Source organism: Lepidochelys kempii, chromosome 10 (assembly GCF_965140285.1).
Source record: "Lepidochelys kempii isolate rLepKem1 chromosome 10, rLepKem1.hap1, whole genome shotgun sequence".
In the NCBI taxonomy this organism is placed as follows: Eukaryota; Metazoa; Chordata; order Testudines; family Cheloniidae; genus Lepidochelys; species Lepidochelys kempii.
The window spans coordinates 72,468,622-72,494,020 of record NC_136389.1 but is presented as its reverse complement, the minus strand read 5'-3'; the positions used below and the strand labels follow the sequence as shown (position 1 = coordinate 72,494,020).

At 47.3% G+C, this 25,399-nt stretch overlaps 1 protein-coding gene across 6 annotated transcripts in view; it reads right to left on the bottom strand.

The window, feature by feature from the left end:
- SV2B (synaptic vesicle glycoprotein 2B) overlaps positions 1-25,399 on the bottom strand; it is a 102,391-nt gene that overhangs the window by 62,857 nt on the left and 14,135 nt on the right. For 2 of the 6 annotated variants that reach the window (XM_073304204.1, XM_073304206.2), the window contains exon 2: positions 15,215-15,341. The exons of 2 other annotated variants lie outside the window; for them this stretch is intronic. The gene's annotated coding sequence lies outside the window, so the exon portion shown is untranslated. Of the gene's footprint in view, positions 1-5,306; positions 5,329-15,214; positions 15,342-23,883; positions 23,905-25,399 lie in introns of those variants that run through there. 2 more of the 6 variants (XM_073304208.1, XM_073304207.1) reach the window with 2 other exon arrangements.

Here is a 25,399-nt window from a genome sequence, read left to right as displayed (position 1 = left end):
AGGATAATTCTATGAGGATAAATCCTGGGGCCTGAGGATAAGTAAGTTATCTTAAGAAAGGCTGACAAATTATGGGTCAAATCTCCAGCTGGTATAAATAGGGGTAACTCCATTGACTTCAATGGAACTATGCCAATTTATACCTGCTGAGGTTCTGGCCCTATTGGTCTATTTTGCTGCCCTTAACTCATATTGCATTACTTACACTTTGGGCTGGATTCTCAACCCTCCCCACGCCAAGCACAGGTGCAAGGAATGGGTCGTGAAGGTTTCCCAGAGACACTTATGGTTCCAAGATCCACCACCACCCAGCCCTCATGTACATTAGAGCAGCTGGGGTCCCGCTGTAACTTACACCAATGGAGAAATGAAGTGGAAGATGTCTGCTCCTCCATACCATCGCTTCAACCCCTCATCCCCAACCCGACACCCCCTGCTAGCTCTACCCCAGCTGAGAGTTTCTCTACTAGCCATTTCCACCCAGAATCACCCACACTGGACCACCTGAGTGGCACAAAGACGATGGACAGAGTAGGCCACAGAATCCAGCCTCTTGTGTACTACGCATACTGTTGTAATCAAACTCTGCTTGATGCTTTGATGCATGGTCCCACTCAGAACCAAAACCTAGCAACATGGTTCCTTTAGGAGAAAAGCATCCAAAAGACACAAAATAGACCAGTACCATTTCTCCTTGAAGCCTGATATACCCTGCTGTGTAAACTGCATTCAAAAGAAAATTAAGAAATCAGGTATTTCATTTAATGTTATAGTTAATCTACTTGATGTCCTTCCATCCATGCAAGTACAGTACATCAGGAACTCAATAGCATGGTGTATTTTCTTTGCCTCCTACACCCACAGAGCACTGGGTAAGTTTTCTATTAAAACATGTGCCAGATCGATGACTAAAATGCCATCCACTGCATGTGACAGTGACTTTCCTAGTGAAGTAACTGCAGCCGAAGTTTAAGTTTTGCTTCTCCGTGTTTGTTTGAAAAAGGAAGACAGAAAGCTGACAGAAAGCTTCACGGATTGCTAAGGAGATATTATATTTTTAATCTGATATTCTAAGGGTCTGGATACTTTTAAAAGTCAAGCTGAAGATGGCATGTGCCCGTGATAAGCTGGTGCAGTGCTCATCAAATAGATGAAACAAATAACAATCATCAGTCTTATTTGAAGAATAAACAGCTTTTCTGAATGTAAGGACATAGAATAAGAAGGAGAGTGTTTGTGAGATAGAGCTAGGATAATACTGAACAATAGTAACGGTAAGACAGAGGCTTAGAGCCGTGCAAAGCTATATAAGACTACACATTAGGATGCAGGAGAAAGGCCATAAAAGGTCAAGTTGAGAAGCTGAATATGTGCAGTGAATTGAAACAGATGGCATAAAAGGAGCTGATAAATCTGAGCAGAGGCACTTCAAGAACCAAAAGATCTCAGTGGAAAAGAAGAAGGTGAAACGGAAAAGAACAGAATTAGGGAGGACGGCGAGATAATCACAGCATGAGGCCCGGTGAGGCCTTCCAGTGTTTTTACGGGGTAAGAGAAGAGTAATTTATGCAGGGTCAACTTGGAAATAACCAGAATGTAATTGTCTGAACTGGTATTTGTCCAGGCCATTGAGAGTAACGTCCTTAATCCTAAAAAAGTGCCATGGTGTCTTTAAATGTATCTTGGCTGCTTATCTGCCCCCCCCCCTTACCATCGTATCTGAGCATCCTCACAACCCCCCTGTGAGTTAGGGCAGTGCTATTACTCCCATTATACAGAGGGGCAACTGAGGCACGCAGAAACTAAGTGACTTACCCAAGGCCACTCAGGAAGTCTGTGGCAGAGCAGAACCTTGAGCCCATGTCTCCTAAGTCCTAAGCTAGCACCTTAACATCCTTCATCTCTTGAAGGGCAAGGAGTTAGGGCTGTTGTGGTTCTACAGCTCGTAAAAAGACAGCATCTCTAGCAGAACAGTGCACCCAGCCAGTGGCATGCTGATGCACTGACTTAGCACAGATTCAGAATGAATCCTGCCACTCACTGGATCACCAGCCCCTCTTCTGGCCAGTCTCTGGGCATTCCTTGGAGGTTTCCTCTGGAGAAACTTAACCGAGCCCAACCCTCGTTGGCTCATGAGCTTTGACCTGTTTACGGCCTAGGGCAATATGACAGTGAGGTGACAGCCTTTGAAACAAACTGTCTGCAATTCAGCAAGTTCCACCCGGGTCAAACATTCCTTCTTAACAATGAATGGCTTCCCTTACTGGCAGATTTATTTCATCACCCTTTCAATCTGGGTTATTAAAATAATGAGCCATTTAATTAACAAATCCATTCAGACATGACAGTATTGAATAGATACATTCCAGTGACAGTCCACCATGGAGGTTCTTGCAACCCTTGGGTAGGCTTCCAAATTACCCTCTATCAGAAGGGACTTACATATTATCGGGTATCTTTATTAAATGCCTAATTAAAATACTTCCATTTATTCTGTCTCCTGCAGGTCAGATATCAGTGTTAGCCTTTGCCTTTCTTCACAGTGCACAGTTTCTCCTCCCCCATACATTGCCTGCTCTCCTTCCATGCCACACTTCTGAACTCCCTGTTCCTATCCTTCTCCCATCTTTATGCCTCCTGCTAGGTCAGCACTGATACCTGAAACTCCCTCCCTGTCCTTTTGTCCCTAGCGACCTCCATTGCTTTATTCAGAGCCCTCCCTCAAACACACTTCTTCCCCCAGGCCTTTCAGCAGTAACCCACCATGAATGGTGTGGAGGTGGTTGTGTATGGTGGGCAGCATTAAAGTCATCATTTGCCAAGAGTTACCATAGCGCGATATCTGAGATATTTCCTTATACTTAAAATTGGGGGTCTCAGCTACTATATAGGATTGTTGTCACCTTTCCCTTTCCCCTTCACCCACCCACACATAAGGGACACAACTTCCGCTGATAGACACTACTGAAGGGCAAAGATCTATGTGGCCATCCTGTGCTTCTTCAGAGGCCAGTGCAGGATTGTTCCCTCTCATGCATTTTCTAGCAGGTACTCCAAAGAATTGCACAGGTCAGCTGTAAATGATTCCGTCACTGAGGGAAGTTTCTAGAGGCTAAGCAATCTCACTGTTAGCAACTATTCCCTGCTATTGAGAACACACATTTCATAACCAAAAGTCATTTTTCAGGCATCGCTTTCAGGCATTGTCTCAGAAAAAGGCTGCCAATTTCAGTGACATGTATAGGCCAGCCAACTGCCCCAGAATTCAAATTCACTCCAAGAAGTGCCCAGGCCCATAACAATCATAATCAACCTTATGTTTCTATGATGCTATCTCGCAGGATTCTTGTTTTAAGTTTTCCTTTAGTGCTGCTGTACAATAAAATCTCAGGAAGCAAAGTTATTGCAGTGCTAAGAATGAGATCAGATAAGAAGCTAGGTTCTAGACCTAAAATGTAATATCTTTCTTTTTGTATGTAACCCCACCCCACTGCAGCATTTTGATTGACTGCAGCTGCCCTGTGCCCATGTTAGCAATCAATGTCCATTATGCATCCTATCAATACAGACGTATAAACCTATGAAGTGGCAGATTTTAACAGGCATTCACTTGTAAGGCTCTCTCCAAGATTACTTAGCAGGAAAAGTGCTGGACCGTGGCTTCCATTTCATCAGTATTCAGACCATGCTTTCTGTAAGGATGCTGCTGGGGGACAGTGTGCTAGCTGGTAAGACCTACACCCTGCAGCAGACATGGCCGCTAAGCAGAGTCCATTATCTGGTTGTCAGACTCACCATGTGCATCGGACACATCACAGCAGCGGGGTTCAAGTGTGTCCCTTTTGTTCCAAAAGAAACAAACCTACACGGTGAGTTTCCTTCTAACGGGACCTGTGGAAGCTGCTCTGGGAATTGCACCTTGCATAGTTCACATGCACAAGTCCTTAAAGGCCTGGCTGACGCAACCGCATTGTTGTAATTCACAGAGGTAGGATGTTTTTTCGCATGACTGGGTAGGCAAGTTAAAGGTGCTTCAGGGTACTGAACAAGCTCCAGCGTTGACTTGGCAGATAACCCAATGCCTCACACGAGGCAACATTCCCTGGCTATTATTTTCACAATGATGTATTCTTTATAGTCACATTTTACATTCATATGTCAACTTTCAACTCAGAGGAGCCCACAGTGCTTTGCAAACTACACCTATACAGCGCCACGGAAATGCAGCCACTTCTGGGGTAGCTGGCTGGGCAGGTGGCACCCAGCACACTGCACAGCGATAAGAGGAGGTGACGGGACATGCCTACAGCTTCGTGCATGCCCTCCCTGCTCCCATAGTGGCTCTCAGGGTAGCTGGCTATAAAAGCAGCTCATTTGGCGGGCATAGGCAGCATCCTGCCAGTCCAAATTCCTTCTCTCTGGTCCTGTGGCTCTCAGCTCAACCATAAGCACGGACATCTTAACTCACCATCCCTTCCACCCTACAGCCTTCCTCTAGTCCGCTCTTGAATAGGCAATGTGCAAAGAGGGGAGGATGGCAGGAAAAGAGGGAAAGAAAGAGAGAAGGGAGCCACGTAGAAAGAAGTTGGCACAAAGCAACAGGGAACAAAGAACAAGAAAAAGCAAGCATGAAGTACCCCAGGGTAGGAAAGGGGTAGGACCACAACAAGAAGGGTGGAGAAAAGAGGAGAGAGAGTGGACACGGGGGAAAAAAAGAAAGGCAGCAGTTATTGTGCAAGTGTAACACCGACAGACCCCAGTCATCAGCGGGCAGGATCTAACCTGGGACCTCTGGAGCTTAGTGCACAAGCCCTCTACCGCATGAGCTAAAAGCCAACTGGCTGTCAGCTAAGGCTGTAGAGCAGACTCATTAACTCTCTCTCTAAGTGGTCTCGGTGCCACTAGATGGGACAGAACCCCACCCCCAGGAGGTGTGTGGGTTACATACCTCCCCTAGCTGAGGAAGCACATCCTGAGCCTCAGAGACCTCCCAGTTGGAATCCCGGAAGAGCCCCCACTTGTAACACCGATAGACCCCAGTCATCAGCAGGTGGGATCGAACCAGGGACCTCTGGAGCCTAGTGCATGAGCTAAAAGCCAGCTGGCTGTTAGCTAAGGCTGTAGAGCAGACTCATTTTATCTCTCTCTTTAAGTGGTCTCGGTGCCACTACATGGGACAGAACCCCATGAAGGCGTGTGGGTTACACGAGGACATTGTTTGTGGGGTAGGAAGTAAGGGGGGGGGTATGTCCAGCTGTCATCCATCCCAAGAGAGTCTCCAACAAGAATGGTTTAGAACCACCAACCTGGTTGATATACTGACGGGGTTCATCTGCATTTAGCTCATGTGATCTGATGGGATCGCAGCATGAGGTGCTGTCTGCCATGCAATCCTCTCAGAAGTTTGAAAATAACATGGTCTTGAGCCTTTAGAAGGGCAGAATAAATACTTAATAGACATTTTAAATGTCCAGTGAGAAGGCTATGCATTTGCCTCCCATACAATCTAGTAAATTCCTGCCTAGGTTGGACATTAAGATAAATGATGAGAAAGCTTCAGCTCTGGAAATGAATAGCTGCAATATATTCACCAGTCCATGCTACAAGGACTTGATGTGTCTGCAAAGGGAACATCCTCAGAATTCCCTACCAAGGCACGGGCAGATTTATTGATAGTTTGCAACTGACCTGAAGCCATTATTTATTGCCTACCAAGGTGCTTGTCGGGAGGGGCCTCGTGTGGACAGACTTTATAGCTAAATTGCCATTGGTTTACTGTGTTCAGGGAGACTTGCAGTCACATTATTTTTGCTTTTACTTTACTTGTGACTCTTCTGTTCAGTATAAGGAGGCTAACAAGGTGAGCCGTGTTCTACAGGACAAACTACTGCGTGTGCAACCACTACTTAAGAGTCAGACAGGGTGCAGCCAGAGAGGAAGGACAGGTGTCAGTCTGGGAATATGGAGACCTGGCTTCAGTTCCTTCTTACATCACAGACTGCCTGTTGGACCTGAGGCAAGTCACTTAGTCTTTCTGTGCCTCAGTTTCCCTTGTGTAAAATGAGGACAATAGCACTTCCCTACCTCCTAGGGGTGTTGTAATTAAACAGTATGAGGTGCTCATATGGGGACCAGATAGATACTGTCAATAGCTGAAACATAAAAGCCTTAACAATCGATGGACAAGTTCAGAGATTCAGCTTTCAAGACTTTCGATGCTGCTCATCAGGACTACTGTGACCCTGAAATCACTCTTACAGGAGCAGAGTTTCTACAAGCCACTCAGTAGCCCAGGGAGGTTGGCCCTCTAAAGGGAGAGAGATCTCAGCCTCATCTGTAGTACAGCCAACTCACTCCCCTGGTGGGGAAAATAAAGAATGTCATGTGACTCAATCAGGCTTTCAGGTTATATAAGGGAGAGGCTTGGGTAGTGAGATAGAGGCCTTCAGAGAGCAGGAAGGCTCCTGAGAAGACCTTGAGACACCAGTGGAGAAAAGACTCCCTCTAGATAGGCCTGGGTGTGGCCTGCCAAAGCAGGGAAAGACTCTAGGCAGGAGGGGCTGGGAGAGGCTTGAAAGACAATAGGTAGGAAGACTTGGGGGGGCTTGATGAAAAGTGGGGAAGGAAGAATCTATGAACTTTGATTTGGACTTTGAGGACTTTATTTGGAATGATTTATATTAATAAACCAGGGTATTATTGGCCCAGAGAAAAGCCTGGGTGGAATTTATTGAGGAGCCCTAAAGAGAAGGAAATTGAGGCCGGGATGCTGCAGGGCCCATGAATGGGCACTCTGGAGGCAGCGGCCCTGTTACTGGCAGAAATACCAAGAACGTTTGTCCTGAGATTCCAGCATTTCCTCTTCTCACCTCAGCTGTACCCACAGGGTGGACACCAACAAAACCAAATACAAAAAGCAGCTAAATCCTGTCCAGCTCCCAGAAGGTTTGGTCTGAGTTGAGGTTTAGATGAAGGTCTGCTCTTATCTTACTTGAACTGACTCATGTCTCCCTCGTCTGAACTTGGCGTGACCTTTGGACTTTTTGCTGCATGCTCACTGCTGCCTGTAGGGACTCACTCTGACATTCAACACTGCTACCTCAGGCTCGGGTCCTATCAGCGTTCCTCAGATACACAAAGCCAAGCTATGTTAGTACCTGTATGGGTGACCCCCAAGGGAACAGCAGGAAGAGGGGTTGTGGAATCAAAAGGTGGAGCTCTTCCCAAAGAATCATTATCAAGCCAACTTTCTGCACCGTACTGGGGGGGTTGTGCTGACAGTGGTGTTGTCTTTGCAATGAGAAGTAAAACAATGCCTCCAGCGGTCACCAAAGATCCTGTGAATACTTTTTAAGGGCAAGGGCATTAGCCCCAAACTTCTGACCAAAATCTATTTTGGGGCTTTACATTCTGATCTTTAAATAGTCCCAGCTGTTTCAATTGAACACAGCATTCTGCTTCACTTCCTGTCCTAAACTGCTGTGTAGTCTTGCTGTATGCTGGTAGGCTATCGCTGCTACTAAACTTCAGTGGGTGAATGAAGTGATTTTGTTTTTAACAACTGTCTGATCAAATGCTTTCTAAAATGCTGGGATAAAAGGTGTCCTATAAATGTAAAATGTAGTTAATATAATATTAAAATCTGAGAGTAAAAAAATGAAGATTTTAAAAACATTCAGCAAAAATATATGGCAGGGTCCCTTTCAGACCTGTCCAATTGCTTCATAATAATCTACCCTTAATGGAGGAATATTTTCACAGATCTGCACCCTCCTAAATGCTTTGCAGATACTGGTTGATAAATACTAAAATAAAGGCCAGACCCTGTCCCAATGGGAATTTGATCATTGACTTTGATGGAATCAAGATTTGGCTCAAAATGTTGGCAGTAAAATTAAAGTCCCTTGTCACTTCACACATCTGGGAAGAGTTCCCCTGGGTGGTGTCCAGGGGCTCCTTGGACTTCTTTGAGGAGTGGGTGCCGTCTGGGGTTCTTTGCTGAGAGTGCCCATCTGGATCCCTCATTTTGGCCTTAAGAACTTCACTCCCGTCCCTGTTTTCTTATTTGTTGTCCCCCAAACTCAGTTATGACCTGGGCTCAGCAGTTCCTCCCCTCTGGTTGAGGGGCAGGCCTGGGCCCACCTGAGCCGTGCTAATACCTGCAATAGGTAAACTGAAGGGGTGGGGGAAACACCTCTAAACAATCTCCATGGGCTGGGAGAGTGGGCATGATGACCCTACAGGCCCAAGCGATTGACTTTGAAAAGGAACTGAGTGAGAGTTAGTAATAAACTAACCAGGTACAGTGTTCCGGGGTAGGAGAGAGCCAGTCTATGGTAGATCCATCCATCTTCTACTGCCCCGGAACACTGTACCTGGTTAGTTTATAAACACACAGAAATAAAGGATTTTCCCTCATCTGGGCCCAAACTTCTCCTGTCCTGCTCCGTCCTGCAGTGGAGAAAAGACCGAAATTCTTGTACAGGATAATGGCCTCACTAGAGGTGGATGGAAGAGGGATAACGCCCTTACTGGGACCCAGAGAGCTGCAGACAGATGTAATCAGCGGGTCTGATCCTGCAAGGGGCCAAGCACCCTCGTCTCCCACATTGCCACTGGGTTGAAAGCAGCGAAGCAGCACCTGCTTAGCCCAGCTGGGTCCTTGGCTCCCTCCTTGTGCCGCAGCTGCCACTGTGACTTCAGAGCTTGCTGGTGCATGACAAGCAGCAGGGCTCTTTAGGCCGAGGGCCCTTCGTGCCAGGCTGACGGCTCGCTTTGCTCACACGCAGGCAGCTGGGCTCTGATCTTAATTAGCCTGATTGAGAGAACCGCTCGGTGAAAGTGACTGCTGGGGAGGTAACTGGCAGCGGGCAACTCCCTCTCCCTGCACACTTCCTACAACTGAAGCGAGCGTCTCTCCTTCCGTTGCATTCTGGGCATCGTGGGCTTGCGTTGGTTATTTGCACTCAGCCCCATTCAAACGACAAGATCCTCCCCCTACCCCCAGTGAGTTAATATTCTGCTTTAAAACAACCTGGCGATGCTCTCAAATCGAACCTCCCCTGGCTTCTCAAGGCCATTTTGGCTCTCTGTTGCTTTAGGGCTATCCTGGGCTGTAGGGGAGGTACCAACGTGCCCATTCCCTGTGCACGACTGAGGCAGGCAGGATGGGGCCTGAAGCAGGATCAGTAAGTACTCCTCCCTTTAGAAGGGTGCTTTGGGTGGCAAGCTGTTTAGGAAGGGGATCAGGCACCAGGCATGTCTTCTCCCAGATACTCCCACTTGGGGTGCCTGGCTCCACAGGATGTGGTCTGCCTCCCAAGCACCTACACCTTGCTTCTAGAGGCCCCTGCTACAGGTATGCAAGGGGAAGGAAAAGCACAGGGTTCCCAGTGTCTCCCACCTTCCTCAGTGTACCCACATAAGAACAGGCAGAATCTGGCACTTGAGGACCGATCCTGCAGAAGCGAGTGCCTGCTGGGAGATGCTGATTGCTCCCAACTCCCACTGCTGGCATTCAGCACCTTGCAGCAGCTCTACTGTGAGCTTTGCCGGGGCCAGAGATCATGTGACCTTCCATTTTGAACAGCCCTAATCGTCATTGGTCACTCAGACCCTGAATTGATTTGCAACCTTTTGGCAGGAAAAAAGTACATCTGCGTCTTTGCACCATGCCGAAAAATGTACGTGTCTGAAGATTGCGCCCGAGGCCAGGCAGCTGTAGTAGCAGAACACCCAAGGACCCCGTAACAGGTGGTAGGCAGTGGAAGGCAAGTCAGAGCAAGAAATGCATGTCAGTGAAATGTCAGCAGCGTTCCCTTTGGCCCTGGCAGGATCGCTGTGTTCTAGCCGGCACCATGACATGAAACTTAATGGTCACATCGAAAAAAAATAGAAATGGGCTAGAGAAGATAAATCTCGCGCTCTTATTTACTGCCTCACAATACCAGGGGACAGTCAAGAATATTAAAAAGGCAACGATTTCAAAATTGATACAAGGAGCTGCCTGTTTACACAATATAACTAACCTGTGGAACTCCTTGCCACCCGATATCATGGAGGCAGAGAGGATTCAAAATAGGTATTGGACATTTATACGGCTAATGGGAACTTCCACATTTACATTGAATGGGGTCATTTCTTTTTTTAGAAGGAAAATAGACCCTCATGATTCAATACATAAGCCAGCCACTAACCGACGGGGGCCAGGAAGAATCTTTCCTTTGGGGAAGGTTATTCCATAATTATCTGGGGTGGGGTTTCTTGCGTCTGCCTCTGAAGCAGCTGGCACTGGCCACTGTAGGAGACAGGATCCTGGACTACTCAGATCACTAGTCTGATTCTGTTTGGTAATCCCTGCGTGGCTCTGACAGGAAGGTTGGAGAGTAGCATCAGAATGGCTGTCATGGGGTTTTCTAGCATGCCCTGTAACTGAGCTGAGGCTATTCAGGCAGAAAGTACACCACAAGACAGCGATATCAGAATAAGAGGCATTTACTCCTGCAACAGAAGAGAAAAACACGACTTGTCGCATTCCCAATAGCTCTGAGATAAAATAAATACGGACAGTGCTGGCAGGATGAGAAAAGCAGCCAAGGGTGAGAACGCAGCCAAGCAGCAGAGTATGTTAATAAGTGACACAGATGTGACAAGGCAGGGGGATTCGCTGGAGAATTTCAGGGGGACAACAAATACGTCAAGCCAGAGCACACACATAACATTTCAGAAGGAAGGATGGCATGCTATCACAGATAGCCAGCAGGGGATGATTTTCAGTAATCATTAGTCAAGGTGTAATGCAAGGAACTGGAGAATGGCTCTGAAGCTTGATAACAGGGATAGCTAATCTATCTTTAATCTAATCCGGATCAATAGAGAGCAAAAGTCATTACTCTGGGATGGCCATTTGATGACCTATGTGAAATGAGCTGATGAGTCTCACTCCAGTTCTGGAGGAGAAGCAGCCAGAAGTAATAAACCCCCTTGCCACAACTGGCAGTAACAGTTCCCTTTCAGCAGCCTTAGCAACATCCCTTCCTCTGCTGCCACAGGTCCTACAAGGCATGAGGGAGCACAGAGGAAGGCAGGATAGTCCAGTGGTTAAGGCATGAGGGTAGGACTTTGGAGACTTGGGTTCAACTCCCTGCATTGTTATAGACTTCCTGTGTGACATGGGGCAAGTCACTTAGTCTCCCTGTGCCTTCTTTCCCCTCTCTACAATGGAGATAATGGTACTTCCCTACCTCAGGGGTGTTCCAAGGGTAAATACATTACAAGTTGTGAGGCTCTCAGATACTGCAGGGGGCCAGAGAAGCACCTAATATAGATTGGTAAGGGGCATCGGCAGAGCTGGCACTTGGGGGAAGCTGAAACCACCATTGCCCATGCTACACCATCATACTCCATGGCTATAAATCTGGTGCTTTAAATTCACTCTTGGGCCTGGCGGTAGGAGACATGGAGGTGGGGACCCGGGTAGTCACTATGGAATGCTCACAGTGTCTACCTTTCTTGTGCAGATGAGACCCACAGATGGATCTGCTTTATGCGCAAATAGTTGTGTCCTAAAGGCATTTACATGGCAGTTGTGTTTTCTGCCCTTGCCAGCCCAACACTGAAAGAGGTCTAAGTACAGCCTGAATCTATTCAGACACAAGTGAATCTGCTGCTGGAAATGGAACAAGACACATTTGGTGGGTGGTTGTTTGCTTTTAAATAGGATCTTTAGAAGGACCTTTTATTTCCTAAGGGAAACAGTTGAGTTTTTCATTCCCTGCCTCCCCTGAAGAATTTAATGGGCAGATGAACTCTGGAGCATGGAAGCTTCCCATGACTAAGAATGGAGTGTGCATATTGCTTTATACCGCACAGTAGCGGGATGTAGGGTGGGGAGGTGGACAGCATTCTGAAGATAACTGCAGCCCTTACTGCTTAATGGTCTGCTTCATCTTCCAGTATCTACGGTTGTCTGTACACCCGGGTCTATCTCAGTTTGCGCTGGTAACACCATTGCAGGATTTACTATACACACAGTAGTCTCACTGGCACCAGGCTGGATCTGAATCGGAGCCAGTCTGAAGGAGATGCGTTTGAGCTTGCCAGACACTAACAGCCCAGCTTTGGCTCACTCAGGGTTGCCACCTTTCTTTCATACCCTGGTACTGTGATGTTGTGTCACCAGGCTGGACTCAAAGGAGACTTCCCGGTAGCTAGCTCTTTATTCCCCAGAGTTCCCCAGGCCAGGATGCTATGGGGCCGGCCACAGGCCATAGCAGATGCGTTTTGTCCCTCTTCAGATGCCCACCGAGATACCCTCAATTGCAATTCTTTCTGCAGACTCCAAAACACCCTCCCTCCTTGACTCTTACCCACTTGCCTCTTCATAACAGGAGGACACCCAGCTTCACTGACCAGCAACTCCAGTGCTGCTCCTAGAGCTTGGTGGTGAGGGTGTGGCAGGCTGCTGGCACTGGTTGTGGTGTCGAAGACTTTCAACTTTCTTTGAAGTGTCTAGAACTGGCCAGTGCTGGAGCCAGGATTCATTATGGCCAATATTATGTTCTTGCAAACAATATTTAATATGTTAAAATCTTCACAAGGAAAGACTGAGCAAGCAACACAAGAGAAAAGACAGAGAGGGAGAGAAAGCTTTGTCGTATTCCAGCAGAGGAAGTTAATAGTCACACTCTGTCTGAGACAGCACACTAGAGTTCAGACGAATCTGCGAAGCATTGTCTGTAACTGAGGGGCAGGTTCTGGGGATGCTGTGTACCAAGGAGCCAGCAGCTCTTTCTTAGATAGGCAGGTAGGGTTACTCTACTAGAAAAAGCCAGCTCTATTCACAAGTCCAATGAGCAATCTCAATGACGTCATGCCTCAGGGAACCCTGTACCACAGAGTGTTAGAACTGCAAAGCAAGGGAGGCAGAAGAATGTATATAAGGAAAGGTGGGGCCGACAGACTGTATTTAACAGAGACCTACCTCCCAACAAGAAAGGATCCTGAGAGAGCAGACAGAAAGACAGGGACCACAAATGCAGCACTTGCAGTGTCTAGGAAATCATATTGTTGGATCATCGTTTTCTAGACTCTGGACCAAATTCTCCTCTCAGTTATGTTGGTGTAAACCTGGGGTAACTTCATTGGGCCATATTCAGACAGGTACAATTGCATCAGGTCTGAATTTGGCCCGCTTGGGTTTGATAATCCTCTCACATGCACCACTTCTCACCAGGGCACCAGTTTCCCACGGATGACCCTCCCCTGACTTCAGCGGAGTTATTCCAGCCTGACATTATCTGCCTCTGGATTCTCAGCACTTCACAGCAATTTACACTGATGTTTAAGAGCAGAACCTGGACCCTCAGAGACAGACGCTTTCCTAGTCACAGCAAGGTCGGAGGGTAATTTCCAAAAGACGGGTGGAAGTTATTTTCTAGTGAAGGGCAGCCGTGGCACAGAAACATTTGATAGTGTCGCTGCTTAATGACCCAGGAAATGCCTGCAGCCAAACCACCGCGGGCTCTCAGGTCTCACAGGCTTTTCAATAGTTCAGCAGACCCCACCCAGAGAGACATAGGTGAGTGAAACGTGGGCAGCCACAAGTTAGTCAGGTAATTCCCAGGGCTCAGGGATCCAGGGAATGGAACAGGTGGAGGGAGACAGTACATTCATTTGTAAGTGCACACTGGATGTGGTCTGGACCGCCACCACTGAAGCAACTGATTGTTCACATGGGTGTATGAGAGTAGACAGAACTGGAATCTGGAGTATCCCTAACTTCCTAATGCAAATGACAAGGACACAAGGCCAATGGACGCTGTAGTGAAAAACTGGGAACCTCAGCAGTAGAGGCTGTGCAGAAAATTCTGGCTGCGTGGTAAGAGCCATCCTGTAGGCCTTTCTGAACAGCAATCCTGTGGAGAGGCAGGGATTGAATTTCATCATCCCCAGAAAAAGCCATTTTCTGTCAAAAAGAACAATTTTGATGGAAAATGTGTGACCTGCTCCAGCAGAAGAAGCGGGTTCAGGAAGAGACAGGGAGCTTCTCTTTTAATGAAATATGATTGCTTTGCATTTTGGTGTGGAGGGAGGAGAGCTATTTAGACCATGTCTACAGAGATGGAAGGGGTTTGCTGTAGGAACTCCACCACCCCAAGCATTGATAGCTAGGTCTGCAGAAGCATTCTTCCATCGACCCAGCTGCATCTAAGCTGGGGGCTAGTCAGCAGAGCTACGGCTCTCGGGGGTTGGTAGCTACGTCAACCTACATTGTAAGTGTAGACCAGGCCTTAGTGTGCTCTAGGGGTCAGATCCTGAATTGGTGGTGTAACTCCATTGAAATTAGTGTACCTACACCCATTTACACCAGCCGGGAATCCACCAAAGATGTGGGTGTGGGGGGCATCACAGGTAGGAATGAAGGCAAGAAATTCAAACGCCGGCTATCAGCAAAAACCTCTTTAGAGTGAGCTCTACTGAGAACAGCATCCCATAGGAAATGACAGAAACCCCATCATTTGGCAGGTTTAAAATCAGACTGGACAAAATGCTATTCAATGTCCTATTGGGATAATCCTCGCACTGGCTAGACAGCTGGGCTAGGTGAGCTAATAATAGGCCTGTTACATATTTAACCTCTAGATGAATAAAAGATGGAAAAGACATTGAATAGCTGGATTTTTTATTTGCTATTCGGTGATGCAGAGCTGCTTTTAGTTTTCTGACTCTTCCTAATGACTGGTGGGTTGGCGAGCCAGCTTGTCACCCAGGCATGTCTGAATACAGACAGATTTTAAGAGACCAGTCCAGAGCCAAACAACATCCAGCCCTGAGCACTGGGGGCAAAATCCAATGCAAGAAGGGGAGAGATCCCCACATATTTCACTTGTCCATGGACGTTCCTACAGAAATCTTAAGCCATCATTCCTCTTCCAGTTCAGAAGCCATTCAAAGACACTGCAGGCAGAGCATAGCTCAGCGAGCCCAGGGACTCATGAAATATAGATAGGGAGGAAGGCAGCCTCCCTAGCACTGGATAAATACAAACACTATAATTGGCTCCATCTGCACGTCAAGCAAGAAATGTTTTGCATAAGGATGCAGGGCGGACTTGCCTCGATTCAGTGATTGCTCATTCTGTTAGCACCTCCACCCTGACAAATTTGCTTATTTAGCAGAGACCCATCAGCACAGCATGGGCCAGGTAAAATACCTGTCGGTGCAGTGCCTGGGCACCATCCAAATGTCTTCTTGACAATAGTCATCTGTCTCCTGTACACGGGGCCAATGGTGCCATTCACAAGCAGTCCTGTTAAATTCCTGTCTGCCTTGCATTGTACCTGGGGGTAATAGTAATAATCACAGGTGATATAGCTTTGCACTTATATATCACTGTTCATCAAGGGATCTCAAAGCACTCTATAAAGGTGGGCACATTTTATTAGCCCCATTTTATAGGGGGAAACCGAGGCAGGCACAGATTAGTGCTCAGGGTCACAGAGCAAGTAAGCGGGAGAGACAGGAAGAGACTGTTCCCTGTAAGCTGCGCGCTTGGGCGGCTGCCCAGGAGAGCTTCAAATGCCACCTCGCTGATTAGCAGAGTGCTCACAGCCCACAGCATGTGTTCAGGTGCCCCTCTCCCCACGTGGCTCCCTCCCAGCACCCTGCTGGCTGCGCAGAGAGGCCGGAGGGGAAGGTGCTGAGGTCAGGGTGTCCCCCCACCCCTGTATCCCATCTCCGCAGAGCAGTGCAGAGAAGACACAGCCTGACTCCAGACTCCCAGAGCTTCTGTGGTGACCTGTGAGTGGCTGAGTGCCTTTCTTAAAGAGACAGTGCACCGTTTCTGAGATTTCCCCAGCAGCCAGCTCACACTCTCTCTCTCTCTCTCTCTAACACACACACACACACACACTTTCTCTCTCCCGCCTCCCCCTGCCTATGTACCCCATCTCTGCAGAGCATGGGAGGGGAGACAACAGGGCTCAGGAGAGCTTTCAGTGAGTGTCTTAAAGAGACAACGCAGGGCGTCTCTCAGAAATGTCCCCAGCAGCCAGCATACACACAGAGTCTCTGTGTCACACACACTGTCACACGCGCACACACACACACTCCATCTCTTTCACACTCACTTCCTAACACATAGTTGTATTATTGTTGTTATCACTTCTTGGTACTTCCTGCAATGCACATATTCTCTGTAATTTTATTCTTTCAAAATGTGTTATTTTAGTGTTTTGACTGGTCTATGCATTTCATAATTTTTATTTTTCTTAAACTTACATTTAATTCTTTGAATAGTGAGTTCTAAAATGCCTCACTTGTCCTGGATGGAGTAATTATCCCTATGGTAACTTTTAAAAATATATATATATATTGTCTAGGTTTTTTGTTTCTACTGGTGGCGCACATCTCCACATACCTCTGTGCACATAACAAAATTTATTCCACACATGGATGGAAAAAATTAGAGAAAACACATGACTCCCATTACCTAACGGCAGCATACAGGTAAGGATAGATGTTGTGAAATGTTAGTTGATCAGAAGTGAAATCACATTCAATTAAGATGTTAGCATCTTAGAAGCTTGTTTGTCACAAGTCCCGCATTTTGCAGGACTGTCTCAAGTTTCACAGGTCAGTCCTGCAGGCTGGGCTTGTGGGATAGAGAAACTCCACAGATTACCTCTTCGGGCTGCTAGACAACCTTGCACCGTGATGTGACATCACAATATTAAGGTGCTGTGAGGGGGAGGAGTTTGTTCTGCAGGGCAAATCTGAGAGATGGCAATGCTCTTGGTGCTGCAGGACCAGCCAGCCCTTGCCCTCCCATATGCATTCATGGGACAGGACCAGGGCCAGTCAGGTGCCTGCATACCTGTTGATTAGAATGAAGCTCAACACAACATATCGCACAAGTCCATAGGGCCCCACTGGGGTCATTTTCTTCTCTGTATATTTCATGCCCCTAGAGTGCAGAAAGGGTTAAATGTTGCATCCACCCTAGCCCCCTTTTCACCCCACCTTCTTTCCTTTAAACACTGGAGGACAGGTGACCTACTGAAAGAGCAACTGTGCTTAAATTGAATGCTGCAGCGATGTTTAATGCAGCAGATCAGCTGTTTGATGTACACTCCAAAGCCCAAAGCCAAATCACAGAGGGACAAATGCTGAGCGAGACTCTGAGCCCCCCAGGAATCACTGCTAGTACTCAGCCCCTCTTAGGAAGCTTACTGCATGCAGAAGAAACTCGGTCACTCTAATTATTAGAGCTGTTGCTTATTAATCTACCATGTGATCACCAGGCTGACCTAATGACATAATGGGGATCTAATCCACTCCACTCTTGACAGCTGGAAATATTGCTTCAAAAAATACCTGTGTCTCTCCCAAGCATGAGTTCTTAAGAAGGATGCAGGCAGCTAGGTGTGCTCAGAAGGCCCTGCCTCATGCTATGGGGAAAAGCGCTTATTTGCCCTGAACAAATCTCACTGCTCGTGTGTGGAATTGGTTAATGCATGTGGAATCCCACCACAGAAGGCATTTTAATTGGATGACCTGAAAAGCTTCAGCCCTATTCCCACTTGTAATTTTTGTGAATGTCAGTGACTCAGGAGGGGAACCGCTTCCTTCAAAAAGTTTCTAATCCTGCAGACCTTTGAACAGATTATTTTTATTTTGGCTGGACAAGCCTCCACTTCAGACAGCAAAATCCTTGTTTTACACTTACTCATGCATTTTGAACGAGCGTGCAAACCTGGATGATGAGGGGTTAAATTTGTTCACAGTGTGGCATAGCAATTGCTAGGGGCCTGACCCAGAGCCCATAGTGGTCTGTGGGAAACTTGCATTGACTTTAACAGACTGTGGAACAAGCCCTAGGAAAGCAAAGGTATTGGATTCAGGTGTCTTCTCTCTCCAGCAGGGCTGAGTGAAATTCAAATGGAATTATCATCGTATCTATGAGCAAGAAGCAGCATTTTGGGAAGGGCCTTATAAAGAACAGATTCTTGCCATGCAAGCTGGAGTGTTTTCCTCTAACCCTGTAGCAGGAAGGGAGATGAGGAAGCTACTAAGCAGAAGTTCTCCACTGAAGCAGAGAGAGAGAGTGTGTGGCATTATCCTTAATGATATTTTTTTCCTTATTCTAATCATGTTCTTTGACTAATGTCAAAAGAAAGCAGCTCTTTCTGGGAGTCTCTACCACTGTCACTTGACCACAGGGGTAATACTGTTGGATTTTTGTCAAGCAGTTGATGAAGTGTCTCGCCAAAGCTTACTCGGCTTCAGTAGAAACACTACGTTGTGACTGAAAACTGACAAGGAGGGTATAAACAAAGGGTAATGGCATAAAGCCGTGTTCTGACTGGGGTGAGCTGCCAACTGGGGTAACTCAGAGCCCACTGTTTGATCTCTTCTCATTTAACAGCTTTGTGAATTATCTGGAAGGAGGCACACAGGACAATGATGAAATTCACAGATGGTATTAAATGGGGAGATGTCCTAGTAAGGACAAAGAAATAACACAAAGGGACCTAGCGAGATAAGGAAGCTGGGTAGACAGAGTGACAATTGTAAATCTCTTGATATTGAACCACGTTGGTCCAGCCATAGAAGTTGCCTGCTGCCTTTGAAGTCTGGCTCATTTTGTTCCTTATTTACTTTTCTTCACTTTTCTATCTTCTGCAAAACTGGTGATCTTGCTGTCAGCACCTGGGTCCAAATCATTTGCACTTTCTATAAGCCCCACCCCCAAGAAAAAACATCTGGCTACCTGGAACATTTAGAAAATGAACAGTGAAACATGTATGAATCGCATTATCATGGAGACATACCAGTGGCCTTACAATTAAAGCTTGCTAGAAGCAGTCTTTTGGCTGAATGGAAAGGAACGTGTGAAAAAACAAACTCAGCACTCTCTTGTGCTTGGTCTTCTGGAGTTATAGGACATGATGGAGACAGAATGACCAGATCGGACAGGTTCACGAGACAGCAAACAGTGCCAGATGGATACAAAGCAAAGCTATGCAGCGAAACCCAGTGTTGTGAAAGTCATGCAGACCAGTAGAGAAAACCTTCCCAGTATTTCCTATTCAAATACCTCATGCTTGGACTGATCTATTAGCTGATTTTTGCTAATGAAATTCACCCACAACCTCTCTAGCTCTGGGCTGCATCTGTGGCCAAATTAGTAACACCTTTTTGCCAACATTCTAGATTCCACCACTAATTAACACAGCAACACAGGAGTTCATTACGGAAACTGCTCCTTTATCCCCTATAGCTCTTCTGGATAGAAGAGAGAAATCCTCCAGCTGGCACTTACAGGCTCTGCACTAGGCAATGTGATGTCAGGGGTGGGAAACTCCTCATTCTGTTCCAGTTCAAAGGTATCAAATGCATTTATTACTCCAATCTGAAAAGTCACCCTGCTGCCAATAAATGGCAGACTGAACTGTCATTCTCCTTCGTGCTTCTACACGAAGTTCTACACACACAGTCATGCTCTGACTTATCGCTTCAAAAGCTTCTCCTGCATTCACAGCACTGTAACCTTGTCAACCTGATAGCACTCCTCTGACAATGCATTCCCCCTTGTCCAACTACCTGCTTTGAAGCCAAGAATTAAATTAAACCACAGATATTATATATAGGGAGAGAGAGAGCAGGTCAGAACCACGGCCACATGCAGCGCTAAGTGTGAATTCATATAAAAACAAGTGGCCACATATATTACAGACACTGTGGTACTTAAGGTCCTAGAACTCAGATCTCCACTATTTGCATTAAAGAACTCCTTTAAGTGGGGTCCTCTGTTGGAGGGAGACAGGCTCAGATGCACTAAGCCACTGCATTACGCACTCCTGGCCTAACTTCCATATGAGTGGAGCATCCAGTAGTTCCCACCAATTTCACAATTTACTGCCTGGTGATCAGCACTTTGGAAAATCAGGCCATCCAGCTGTTAAGCTAGTTCCAAGTATGTGAGGTCCACAGGAGGTCTAGTCCCATGTTGTAACAAACTATGGCTATTCCCCTACAGGCACCACGCTTCACAGCAGAGATGGAACCTGGGAACTTCAGCACCCAAAGCATAAGACCTACTTGAGCTAAAAGAGGTTCCTTTTATCTGTAAGGAGCAGGCTTTTATAGTCTCTGGGTCCAGACACTAGAAAGAGATGTGATTGCACATGGTGTGTTATATGAACATCTACAAAGACTGGCAAGCACCTCCATTTATTGACTCTGTGACCAGCCCAACAGAAGTCAGCTCTCTGACTCATCTGCCAAGGGCCATGCAACCAATGGCATCGTGGCCAGAATTTTCAGAAGGGCTCCACAGAATCCATTATCAGGGCCGGTGAACATGCTGTATGCATGACGGGGATGAGCTCTTTTGAGAATCTGGGCATTGAGCACTTGAATTACTGGCTCTGAGCTCTTTCGAAAACCATAATCCACCTGACACGGAGGGGATGGTGGGGCTTTGAATCTGATTGTGGGAGAGACCTGGTGGAGTAAAGGTGAGGAGATAACACAAAGCCCAAATCCCTCGCCCAGGCCTTCACTGACTGCTGCACAATAGGCATTTGATCTGAACGCCTCTCTTTGCTCAGGCGGCAGCTGTGGGTTTTTCATGATCGGTGTGGTCAAATTAGAAAGTCGATAAACTGTGTTTCTTGTCAGACTCTGCTAATGTTCCTGGGCAGCCCTGCAAATAGAACTCATCTTGACCCCCATTAGCACTGAAATGACCTCTCAGGAGGCTTTCCTTTACCTCGGTTTCAGATATGGCTTAACGTTCTATTGCTGGTTTTATATTCTAAAACAATACACGTATGAAGCAAGCCAGGGAAATGATTGCTGCTCAGGCTAATTGTCCATTGTAAGAAATACATAAACACTATCCCTTAAAGAATTTCTTCCTTCCAGAGGAACCAGTCTCGCAGCTCTATTCCTCTCTGTGATCTGTTGGCATCCAATGGCTTTCCCTATATCCACTCAGGTTTGGATACACTAAATGAATTTTGGGTTATTTATCCAACCCCCAGACATTATTTGTGTTGTTCCCCTCTCTAGTGGCCAGGCTACCTTTCCATTCACTGGTGTTTGTTTGGTAACATCCAGTTATTACCAGATGTCTGGATGCCAATCTATCCAGAGTAATTACAGAATACAGCAGCATTAAAATCAAGTATGTAACTACTCCCTGGATAAACATGCACTGTCTATGCTACCAGGTGTGCACACTCATACCATACTCTTCCAGCTGCCCAGGAAAAGGAACCTTCTACCTTGAGGGTGCACATGCGCACAGACAAAACACACTGTCTCTCACATAGACAAACACGCTTGCATGCAAGCAATGCTCTCCTTTTGATTTTGGAGAAAGCTTATGCTCAAATAAATTTGTTAGTCTCTGAGGTGCCACAAGTCCTCCTTTTGATTTGCGCTTGGAACTCATCTAGCTGTCACATTTACATTGAACTATATTCAGAGGGATTTTTCAACAGGCCCCCTCTGAACACTCTGCAGAGGATTTAGGCCCCCACTTTTGTAACTCAAACTACACAGGGAATTTTCCAAGCAAAACATGGGCCATGCTAGTGCTCTGAAAAAATATGCTATCCGTACTGGGTGCCCAAACTGACTGGCTGCTCCCCGGCTTAGCTGGGCCAGCTTTTGGGACCGCACTGCTATAAGACACTGTGTTCCCTGGGCAATGATGTCCTTTTTATTTCTAAAAGTCACGGCATCCCCCTATCCAGCGTGACACACATGACACTTCAGGAACCCTCCCATGGGTCAACCTATGGCAGAAAGACTCAGAAAGAGATGGAGGGCAAGGGGAGAAATTGGTCACTCGCTTTTAAAAGTGCTATGGAAGCAGCTTTTCCTATTCTGTGTGAAAGTGGAATGGGAAGCAGAGAAGGGACAATTCTACACATCACGGGCAGCACATCAAAAGCGTGAGCTGGTGCAAATAGCTATTTGGGGCCCCATCTAGGGTTCCAAGTAGAAGCCGGATGCCCAAGGGATTTTCAGCACTGGAGTTTGCTGCCCCAAGTTGTCTGAATGCTCAGTGTTTGCTGCGATTTTCCAAAGCAACCCATGCAAACATGGTGAGTTGTCAGAAATGCTCATTAGGAGGATATTAGCCTACGTAAATTAGTACCTTGCATGCAGGCACCCAGTAGTGAGCAGCATAAAAGCAGGGTGTTTTTCAGATCCCACAGGGTAATGGCCAACCCCAAAGGATCTGGGGTAGTGGGAGAGATGGCAAAAAAAGTGAGGGGATAAGAGGAAGTCTAGCTACAGAGACCCAGAAATGGGCACCACAGTTACAGAAATGACCTCTTGGGGGTGAGCTGTTGGGCAAGTACTCCCAAGGTCTCACTTCAACACAGAGCAGGGGTCAAGGGCTCAGGTTAAAAATTGGGCCAATACTTTGGTGGTGGGGCAGTGTCAAGGTATCAGTCATGAAATGACCCTTGGTATCTTGCCACCACAGCCAGGAACATCTTGGTGCCATGTGCAGCCATCATGTCCATAAAACAGGTATGTTTTCTATCTCTGGTGGCTGAACTGTGTCCCCCTAGTGCACTCAGAGGGAAAATTGTGCCTTCTCTGATGCCCAGTACACATGGCAAAGGATTCCTGCTTCTCTCGTGATCCATAGGGCAGCTCCTGGGAAGCCCTGAGGATCACAGAGTTTAGGGGGTCCTCTAGGCACACACAGGTGTGTTGCTGATCATAGTAGCATTCCCACCCCATCCTTTGCAAAGTCACTGAGTGCCGTGGTGACCCTGGTGGGGACGGAGAAAGACCAGGGCTCATCTGGGTCAGTCTCTCTATTTCCCCCTGAAGTTCAACCCAGATGGTTTCAGGAACGCATTTTCCCCCCTCTATGTCCTGCACCTCAGTGAGGTCAAAGGAGGTTTTCTGACGCTCAGAGACTCTGTTAGGTGGTTAAGGGCTTTTCCTCCCCCAAGTCCCAGCCTACATTGCCTGCCACCTTCTTTCCTTGTGTTGACTGATGACGTACAGCCCCAGCCTGGTACCATACTGCAGCCTTTCCATGGTGCTGTCCCTATGTTCCCAAGTGACCCTCTCCCCAAAACTCCAACAGGTGTGCCCCAGTCCTTGCCACCTCCGTCTCACCTCCTCTAGCCCCACCCTATTCCTGACTCTCCTCCTCTCCCATTCTAACCCGCTAAATCCACAGCAAATCCTCTCTCTCTCTCTCTGCTTCTGTCTCCATCCCTCACCCTGTGCCTCTCTCTTGGAGGTGTGTACCGGAGCTGTGTGGGTCAGGAAGGTGGTCCTTATTCTCTAGACACAAAGAGCAGATCAGCCAAGGAGGGGCTGCTGCTTGAACCTGAGCCTTCTGGCTTAGCCTTGGTCATGACTAACCTCTGGGCAGCTTTGAGTGCCACTGGGTCCCTCCGAAATACTGTTTGCACCCTCAGTCCACCTGTCAACACTCATCATTCCCCTCGGCCATCAGTCAGCTCAGGTGTGACCGAACAAAAATCTCTTGGGCACCCAAGTCCCATGTGAGCCTTCACACGGGCACCCAAATGACTATTCGCACCTGCCCAAGTGGAAGCCGTACTGTAATATCAATCCAGAGAGAGGAGAGGCCCCGCTCTGCCAGGGCAGATTTGTCCTCAGACAGCCTCATTTTCATCTGGACTTGGGCTTCCGCACAAAAGCAACCAAAGCCTTTCAATATTTAATCAGCAGCACAGCCGTACACAGCGTGCACCAGCTGCCTGGTGCTGTGCAGGTGGGGGAGGAGAGACAGAGAGCGGCCCTTTCCTTATACCTCCCTAGTGAATCCTCTCCCTATACAACAAACACGCCTTTCATTTGCACACTCACCATGGCAGAAAGCAGACCAGTGGCCTGTTTGCTGCCTCAGCCAGGCAGGTTTCAAACAGCATCTCTCTGAAGCAACCTCATTGCTGATTCCCGGACAGTTCCAGCCGCACAGCTGCCCTCAGGTGTGAATCTAACTTTCTGCCCTTCGGGCTGTACAAAGGCCCAGGGCTCGATCTCAAACCCTCCCCGAAACGCAAGGGACTGCCAGAGCTAAAAGCATGATCTGCTACAGCCTGAACTGAAAAGGCAGGAACTGCGGCTATAACAGACTCTGTGGAGTGTCGCAGAGGGGAACGCGCCAGTGGGTTGTGCTCTCAGCCCTAGCCCTCCAGAGAAGGCTTGTTTTGCAATACAATAATATGTAAGATATCACTTAACACAGCTGCTTTAGCTAAAGTGCCCATAGGACCGGCTTTCAGTTGAGATGAAAAACCAAAGTCCTAATGACTTCCGGTTAGTAATATTCCCCTGGCCTTTTCTGCAAGAACCCTAGTATCCTGGCCAAATTCCAGCCTGGGTCATTATATCCCGCTTCCCTACATTCCCTCTGCAGTTTCGACTGGCTGTGGGGGTCTCCTTCATTTCCTGCCTTAATCTCTTAGTGTGACTGTGTGCTGTGAAAACTGCTGCTGCCTTCCACACCAGAGACGTCTGCAGTTATAGCTGCATCTATAACGTTTGGGATCCTTAGGGGAGAAAGGCTCCAGTTCCATGGGCTTATTAAATAATAAGTAATAATTGGTGCTAACTAAGAAACATTCTTACATGCAATTACAGGGCACCCAGATGGCACAGTGACGTACGGGCACATACTGATAATTCATAATAAATAATAAATGCAAGATCTCATTACTTGCATTAGAAACACTCTGTTTCAATTTGCCAGTCTCATGCCTGGAGAAAGCAAAAGGCAACAACCCCTGCTCCGGAGTGAGATGTGACTTTGAAGTACCCTCCTTAGCCTCTCCGCTGTCATCAAAAGGACCAATGAGCACCAAGTGGGGAGGGTTCGGCAGGTAGACACCTGCCCCGTAGAAATAGACACCACACATACTTCACACAGTGTCCCCAAACAGCCTTCAGACAGCAATGCTGGGCTGAAGTCAGGTCAGTAACTCAGAGGCAAAGGGCCCCGCAACCCCCTTTGAGTCCCTGGAAACTTTGACTAATTGGCAGGTGCAGCTTTATATCAGGCTGAGAAGTCACTGGAATGCCTCAATCTGTGCCCGCGTATCAATAATTTAACATGCCATTGAAAAAGGATCTTAATTAAAAGAAGTCAGATTCCTGAGATGAACCAGCCCAATTAAAAATACACGTAGAACTGTCGCTTTTGGGCGGCAAATGTACCTCGTTCTGGTACAGTTAGAGACAAATACTTCATCCGCAGCGAGGCCTGGTCTTTACCAGTGCCCATCTACGTTTCATCAGGAGGTGGCACGGGGCTAGATTTCCAAGTGTGCGGCGCCCACACATGATGTGCAGAGGTCTCCGGAAAATCTGTCCCCAGTTGTGA